Raw genomic sequence first — 10,059 nt, forward strand, 5'->3', positions numbered from 1 at the left:
TCTCAATATAATACTACTGCACACTGTGCTCTCTGAATATAAACCTGGCACACACTGTACTCTCTGAATATAATACTACTGCACACTGCACTCTCTGAATATGATAGTACTGCACACTGTGCTCTTTGAATATAAACCTGGCACACACTGTACTCTCTGAATATAATACTACTGCACACTCTGCTCTCTGAATATGATACTACTGCACACTGCACTCTCTGAATATGATACTACTGCACACTCTGCTCTCTGAATATAAACCTGGCACACACTGCACTCTCTGAATATTAAACTACTGCACACTCTGCTCTCTGAATATGGTACTACTGCACACTGCACTCTCTGAATATGATACTACTGCACACTGCGCTCTCTGAATATAATACTACTGCACACTGTGCTCTCTGAATATAAACCTGGCACACACTGTACTCTCTGAATATAATACTACTGCACACTGCACTCTCTGAATATGATACTACTGCACACTGCGCTCTCTGAATATAAACCTGGCACACACTGTACTCTCTGAATATAATACTACTGCACACTCTGCTCTCTGAATATGATACTACTGCACACTGCGCTCTCTGAATATGATACTACTGCACACTGCGCTCTCTGAATATGATACTACTGCACACTGTGCTCTCTGAATATAATACTACTGCACACTGCGCTCTCTGAATATGATACTGCTGCACACTGCGCTCTCTGAATATGATACTACTGCACACTGCGCTCTCTGAATATGATACTACTGCACACTGCACTCTCTGAATATGATACTACTGCACATTGTACCCTCTGAATGGTACTACTGCACAATGTACCTTTGGAATATAATAATACCACACACTATACCCTCTGAGTATAATACTGCCACAGATTGTATCCCCTATATATAACACTACCACACACTGCGCTCTCTGAATATGATACTACTGCACATTGTACCCTCTGAATATGATACTACCACACAATGTACCTTTGGAATATAATAATACCACACACTATACCCTCTGAGTATAATACTGCCACAGATTGTATCCTCTATATATAACACTACCACACACTGCACTCTCTGAATATGATACTATTACATACTGCGCCTCTGAATATAACCTTGTCATACATTAAACCTTATATGATACACCATACCTCACCCTCACATATAGTGATAATGCCTCCTGACCTGTGCAGGGGTAATACGCACAGTGATGTCACAGTACAGCGATGAAACACCCAATAATGTCACAATACAGGGATAATATATACAGTGATGTCACAGTGCAGGGATAATACACACAGTGATGTCACCGTACAGAGATAATACACACAGTGATGTCACAGTACAGCGATGAAACACCCAATAATGTAACAATACAGGGATAATATATACAGTGATGTCACAATACAGGGATAATACAAACAGTGATGTCACAGTACATGGATTATACACACAGTGATGTCACAGTACAGGGATAATACACACGATGATGTCACAGTACAGGGATAATACACACAGCAACATCACAGTACAGGGATAATACACACAGCAATATCACAGTACAGGGATAATACACACAGTGATGTCACCGTACAGAGATAATACACACAGTGATGTCACAGTACAGGGATAATACACACAGTGATGTCACAGTACAGTGATAATGCGCACAGTGATGTTACAGTACAGTGATAATGCACACAGTGATGTCACAGTACAGTGATAATGCACACAGTGATGTCACAGTAGAGGGATAATACACACAGTGATGTCACAGTACAGTATAATGCACACAGTGATGTCACAGTACAGTGATAATGCACACAGTGATGTCACAGTGCAAGGATAATACACACAGTGATGTCACCGTACAGAGATAATACACACATTGGGGGAGATTTATCAAAACCTGTGCAAAGGAAAAGTTGACCAGTTGCCCATAGCAACCAATCAAATCGCTTCTTTCATTTTGCAGAGGCCTTGTTAAAAATGAAAGAAGCGATCTGATTGGTTGCTATGGGCAACTGGGCAACTTTTCCTCTGCACAGGTTTTGATAAATCTCCTCCATTGAGGTCACAGTACAGGGATAATACACATGATGATGTCACAGTACAGGGATAATACACACAGTGATGTCATAGTACAGGGAAACTGCACACAGTGATGTCACAGTACAGGGATAATACCCACAGTGATGTCACCATACAGAGATAATACACACAGTGATGTCACAGTACAGGGATAATACACACAGTGATGTCATAGTACAGGGATAATACCCACAGTGATGTCACAGTACAGGGATAATACACACAGTGATGTCATAGTACAGGGAAACTGCACACAGTGATGTCACAGTACAGGTATAATACCCACAGTGATGTCACCATACAGAGATAATACACACAGTGATGTCATAGTAGAGGGATATACACAGTACAGGGTTAGAACTCACAATGGGGTGAGGATTGGCAGGGGTCAGGGCACAGTATTTATAGTGTTACCTATGTAACCTGCCTGTCATGCCATCACCCACTGTTCACCTGCACTCTGGTCCTTCCTCTGACCCCAGCAGGCCTCCGTATGAGTCTATGATCACATGACCAGCAGGGGAGGAGCTGAGCTGGAGGTTGAGATCGCTGTGTGTATGGCAGTGTTTCCCAAGCAGGTGCATACAGATATAGCAAAACTACAACTCCCAGCATATCCAGACAGCTTTTGGCAACAGCTGGATGCGCACTGCTTGGGAAACACTGCTATAGGAAGGCAGTGAAGGGGTCCATATGTGTACACATAGGACACAACAGAGCAGGTATATTTCCCCTCCCCTGGATCTCCACTGATGGCAGGAGCGGCTCACAGTTGGGGGCCCGGCTGTATGAGTCATCTGTGACTGTGGGGACTCATAATGATGCGCACAGTCCTGAAGCCGCCGGCCACCGCGGTGCCTGTCACAGGAGGGGGGGGGAGGGGTGTTCAGCGGTCGGGATTGCTGCCCCCATGAAAAGTGCCTTATAGGAAAAACCGTCCCTGGCTGCAGCGCAGTGGACCGGTGGGGCTAAAGGGCTAGCTGCTTTGAGCCCCCAGGAATGCCCCATACACATACACTGCCCCAGGGGTCAAGTCCTGGAAAAAAAAGGAGGGGGGGGGTTGTATGCACAGCCGAGATCGCAGGGGTCCCCAATGGCGGGACCCCTGCGATCAGACATCTTATCCCATATCCTTTGGATAGAGGATAAGATGTCTAGAGGAGGAGTACCCTTTTAAAGGAGTACTCTGGGGCAGTATTCCTGCTCCGTCCTGCCCGGGCTGCAAAAAAAAATGAAAATAAACCATCTCTCACCTTCCTGGGTTCCCGCGGAGCGCCACTACAGCTGATCGGTCCTCCGGTCCATCCTCTTCATACTTCCGGGTGTAACGAAGCGTCACATGGCGCTCAGCCTATCGCCGCCGCGATGTTCTGCCTCGGCCCATAATAGGCTGAGCGCCATGTGACGATTCGTTCACACGGAAGTATGAATAAGATGGACCGGAGGACCCATCAGCTGTAGTGGCGCTCCGCGGGAACCCAGGAAGGTGAGAGATGGTTTATTTTCATTTTTTTTGCAGCCCGGGCAGGACGGAGCAGGAAAACTCTGCACCAGAGTACTCCTTTAAGTACCAGGGCACCAAGATGTATATTTACATCCAATGGGGGAGATTTATTAAAACCTGTGCAGAGGATAAGTTGACCAGTTGCCCATAGCAACCAATCAGATCGCTTGTTTATTTTTTAAAAAGGCCTCTGAAAATGAAAGCAGCGATCTGATTGGTTGCTATGGGCAACTGCTCCACTTTTCCTCTGCACAGGTCTTTATATATCTCCCCCAATGTTCTTAAGGGGTTATCATTCTGATAATACACTGTAACAAAAACCTCCTTATGTCCCTATCATCATGATAACACACTGTAAGAAACCTCCTCATGTAATCTTCTTAGAATTGGGGTGACACACTGTAACAAGCCTCCTCCTCATGTAATCACCTTACTACTGGGGTGACACACTGTAACAAACCTCCTCCTCATGTAATCACCTTACTACTGGGGTGACACACTGTAACAAACCTCCTCCTCATGTAATCACCTTACTACTGGGGTGACACACTGTAACAAACCTCCTCCTCATGTAATCACCTTACTACTGGGGTGACACACTGTAACAAACCTCCTCCTCATGTAATCACCTTACTACTGGGGTGACACACTGTAACAAACCTCCTCCTCCTGTAATCACTTTACTACTGGGGTGACACACTGTAACAAACCTCCTCCTCCTGTAATCACTTTACTACTGGGGTGACACACTGTAACAAATCTTCCATGTAATTACCTTACTGGGGTGACATGTCTCCTCCAGCTCCGCCCCGCCTCCTCCACAGCATCACACAGGTCCTTCAACCACGATCTTCCCTCTCCACCACAGCTAAGCTCCGCCCCAACATGTGATGGTGACATCATCACAGGTCCTACATCTCCAGCATCTAGCAGTCTGGGCCAGGGAAGGAGACGGAGGGAGGGTAAGAACAGAGAGGTCGGTCCTGCAGGACTAATGTAAGGAACAGCATTCCTCCTGTGGAAAATGCAAAGGAACGCTGTTCCTGCAGGACTCGAGCCCTGCACTGCCCCCATACACATACACTGCCCCATACCATACACTCTGCCCCCATACACATACACTGCCCCATACCATACACACTGCACCATACACATACTCTGCCCCATACACATACACTGCCCCCATACCATACACACTGCCCCCATACACAGCCCCCATACACATACACTGCCCCATACCATACACACTGCCCCATACCATACACACTGCACCATACACATACACTGCCCCATACACATACACTGCCCCATACCATACACACTGCCCCATACCATACACACTGCACCATACACATACACTGCCCCCATACACATACACTGCCCCCATACACATACACTGCCCCCATACACCGCCCCATACACATACACTGCCCCCATATACATACACTGCCCCCATACTCATACACTGCCCCCATACTCATACACTGCCCCATACACATGTACTGCCCCCATATACTCACATGCACTGCCCCCCATACACAGCCCCCATACACATACACTGCCCCATACCATACACTGCCCCATACCATACACTGCCCCATACCATACACACTGCCCCATACACATACACTGCCCCATACACATACACTGCCCCATACACATACACACTGCCCCGTACCATACACTGCCCCATACACATACACTGCCCCATACCATACACTGCCACATATACATACACTGCCCCATACACATACACTGCCCCCATATACATACACTGCCCCATACACATACACTGCCCCATACCATACACACTGCCCCCATACACAGCCCCATACCATTCACTGCTACATACACATACACTGCCCCATACCATACACACTGCCCCATACCACACACTGCCCCATACCATACACTGCCCCATACACATACACTGCACCCATACACATACACTGCCCCATACCATACACTGCCCCAATACACAGACACTTCCCCCATACTCATACACTGCCCCCATACTCATACACTGCCCCATACCATACACACTGCCCCATACACATACACTGCCCCATACACATACACTGCCCCCATACACATACACTGCCCCATACACGTAAACTGACGACATACACTGTCCCATACACATACACTGCCCCCATACCTTACACACAGCCCCATACATATGCACTGCCCCATACACATATACTGCCCCTATATACACACACGTACACAACCCCATGCACACATACACTGCCCCTATAAACACACACGTACACAACCCCATACACACATACACAGTCCCATACCATATAAACTGCCCCATACACATGCACTGCCCCATACACATACACTGCCCCATACACATACACAGCCACCATATACACACATACACAGCCCCCATACACAAAAACAGCCCCATACCATATACACTGCCCCTATATACACACATAGACACAGCCCCCACACACAGTCCACCATACACACAAACACAGCCCCCCCCCACACACACATACAGCCCTGTACCATATACACTGCCCCATACACATACACTGCCCCCATACACTGCCCCATACACCTACACTGCCCCCATACACATACACTGCCCCATACCATACACACTGCCCCATACACTTACACATACACCCATACAAATATACTCGCATACACAGCCCCATATACTCACCTACACTGCCCCATACACATGCACTGCTCCCATACACATACACTGCCCCCATATACACACACATACAGAGCCCCCATATACACACATACACAGCCCCATACAAAATACACTGCCCCATACACATACACTGCCCCCATCTACACACACATACACAGCCCCCATATACACTGCCCCATACACATGTACTGCCCCCATATACTCACATGCACTGCCCCCCATACACTGCCCCTATGTACACGCACATACACAGCCCACATATATACTGCCTCATACACATACACTGCACCATACACATATACTGCCCCTATATACACACATACACAGCCCCATACCATATACATAGCCTCATACACATACACTGCCCCTATATACACACACACAGCCATACACATACACTCAGGACCAGTTTTAGATTTAATGTGGCGCTGGGCAAAATTAAAAGTGGGGCCGCAAAAGCCAAACAAGTTAGATTTTATTGTGAAACGGCTGATGTCATTACAAAGTAAAATTGGTAGTGCATAAAACAAGCCCTTGTAGGGGTCTGTAGGTGGAAAACTGAAAGCGTTATGGTTTTCAGAAGGTGGGGAGGAAAAAACAAAAGTGCAAAAACGGAAAAACGCTGAGTCCTGAAAGGGTTAAATGATCAGGAGCACAAGCCACAAAGCGTATGTCCCTGTAGACACACAATATTTGCTAGACACACAATACCGCTATATTGTTCCAAATTAAAAACCACGATAAAAAGACCAATATTCTGACATACAATAACATATACTGTAGTGGTAGATACCAACTATACACTGGCACCCTGCAGATCGAATGAGGCCGGGTTCACATATGTCAGGCGTGCACTGGAGGGAAACTAATGCTAGAACTGATCCCATTTATTTGAATGGGGCAGTTCACAATCATCCAGCGTCTTAATTTTGACACCGGATTGTTGGACACACCGGAGAGGGAGGTTTGGATTACACCCCCTGAAAAACACTACTGTGCGTGTGTGTGTGTATATATATATCATAGGAAAGAAAAATAAAATATATATATATATATATATATATATATATATATATTTCCCAACCAGAGTGTATCCAGCTGTTGCAAAACTACAACTCTCAGCATGCTGGGATTTGTAGTATTCCAACAGCTGGAGGCACCCTGGTTGCGAAACATTGATATATACACACACACATGCATAAATCAGTGTTTCCCAACCAGGATGCCCCCAGCTATTACAAAACTATCAATCCCAGCATGCCCAAATAGCCTAAACAGCTGGAGGCACCCTGTTTGGGAAACACTGTTAACAATATATATAGTAGTAGCCTTTATCAAGCATAATACAAATACAAAATGTGTATATATATATATATATATATATATATATATATATATATATATCACAGATACATTTCATTGGCTACAACTCATGTGATACAAATGTATAATTATCTAAAAACGCACCTCTATTTAAATTTAATTGGAGCAATGCTCTGTTAATCACAGTGATGTCAAGTTGACATAGCATCCGTCTATATACAATACAATCAATACACATATAAAGTGCCCTGTGCCATATGACATACAGTGCTATATAGTGTTATATAGGTACCTTCAGTATCAGCCAAATATATAACTCGATCGCACCCAGAACATGCCGATCGCTGCCATCTCCGTTCTCATTCTTGTTTGTATACAAAGCGACTGCGCATGCGTCGGAAAAGTTCCTACGTATCAGCGCATCACTTCCGCTCTCGATCGCTCACAGTAATGTGTGCTGATCAGGTGCGCGTAATGCCCTTACCCACACTAATCACCATTTGTGTTCTGCGGCTGCGCAAACGGGTCCGACGATCGTGTTATCACACTGGACATATCGCGATCCAGCCGGCCGGCTGTGCATGCGCATTGTAACCAAACACTTGTAACCTAGCAAATCATGTTTGAATAGTACAACAGTAAATGCTGACATCAAATTATCATGCAACTGATATTTTATTTCTAGATGACATGAATGAGGGCATATATTAGAAAAAATAATAATATATAAGAGGATGGCTGCAATGGCTGCGATCTTGGCTGTAGTGAAGGTCCCCACGCATTTGCTGTGGGGAAGAATAAAATAATCCAGTATTTCAAGATCCATGACCTGACTGGTGCTGTGATTTCGGGACTTTGTTTATATATATATATATATATATATATATATATATATATATATATATATTCTTTTATTTTATTGAAGAGCTGAGGTATGTGCTCTCAAGTCACCCAAGTGCAAGTATTCACACAAAATACCGTGCACAAGGATGCGGTCTATCGCAAGCCCTTTTTTTACACTTGATCTTAGCCAAAAGGCCCAGAGGTGATAACCGGTAAAGGGGTGGAACCAACCATGCCCCCTTCATGAGCACTCACACTACTTATAGGGAAGAAAGGAAGGCTGGCAGGCGGCCTCCCATGCATAGGAAAGGAGGGAGGCATGCAGTCTCCCATACACTCTCTGGGTGGGTGGCAGTCAGCCACCCGTACATACAGCACAGGCTAAATCCACATCATTGCTTAAAAGAAGGACAGGAGTCCATTCCACTCTGATGGAGCAATAAGCAATGCAATCCATACCCTGGCTTTTACAGGAACCCCTGTAATTGTGTAATTCACATTTCTTGCCACAAGATGGCAGTGGTGTTTTAAAATCTTGAACGCTGTGCACAGCTAACTCCGTACTATTGAAATTGCTCAGTGTCTGTCAGACAGACTGGTATTTAGACTCTTCTATCTAGTTAGTTCCGGTGCCCTGCTGCAGCTCGGGCATGGGAGTTACTAACTAAGCGGGGACACTGGCACAGCGTTATTATTAAAACATAATCCTCCCTTACTTTAAAGGAAGGGAGGATTACGTTTTATATCATGAAAAACTATTTCGGAAACTATGTCGGAGTTAGCTGTGCACAGCGTTCAATATTTTAAAACACCACTGCCATCTTGTGGCAAGAAATGTGAATTACACAAGTCAAGAAATATTTTAAAGAAGCATTAATAAAAGTAAATTTTTAGGGGATCTTTAGTCAGGGTTAATCCTGAGGGGATTTATTTCCCCAAGTAGGTTGTTCATTAATAAGTTGGCCCAGAGATCCCTAAGGGATTTAGTTAGTGTAGGTTTTCGTGACATATTCTACTTTAACATAGCGGTAAATTTTTGTGGTTACTTGCATCACAAAATGTCATGAAAATTTTGAAAATGTTGCATTTTTCTAACTTTGAAACTCTCTGCTTGTAAGGAAAATGGATATTCCAAATACATTTTATATTGATTCACAAACACAATGGGGGAGATTTATCAAAGGATTTAGACTGATTTTTCCTGTCTAAATTTGTCGCACAGAAAGTCGCAGTCTAAATATGTGCGACTTTTCTGCGACTTTTGCTCTAGAGGATTTTTAGAACATGATGCATGCAAGTCTATTTTAGACAGAAATGCATTGGAAAATGCATTGGTGCTGAATTTATCAAGTGCGACTTTTGTGCGACAAGTCGCATCTGCCCAAAATACGCTGAAATGTCAGACCATGCTGGAGCAGGTCTAAATGCAGTTTAAGCTGTAGACCCTGAAGTCTGAGCACAGAATTTATCAAGGGCTGTGAGACCTTTGATAAATTAGGAGCACAATAGACAGGAGACTACCACATACGCTGGTCTATAAGCATACCCAGAATAGACTAGATTAGTAAATGTCCCCCAATATGTCTAATTTATGTTGGCATCATAAAATTG

General features: G+C 44.6%; 1 pseudogene; it reads right to left on the bottom strand.

Annotated features, from left to right (window-relative positions):
• Positions 1-8,420: 8,420 nt before the first annotated feature.
• Positions 8,421-8,655, bottom strand: LOC130342039 (U2 spliceosomal RNA; annotated as a pseudogene).
• Between the last annotated feature and the right edge of the window lie 1,404 nt (positions 8,656-10,059).

This window comes from Hyla sarda, unplaced genomic scaffold (genome assembly GCF_029499605.1).
Source record: "Hyla sarda isolate aHylSar1 unplaced genomic scaffold, aHylSar1.hap1 scaffold_634, whole genome shotgun sequence".
In the NCBI taxonomy this organism is placed as follows: Eukaryota; Metazoa; Chordata; class Amphibia; order Anura; family Hylidae; genus Hyla; species Hyla sarda.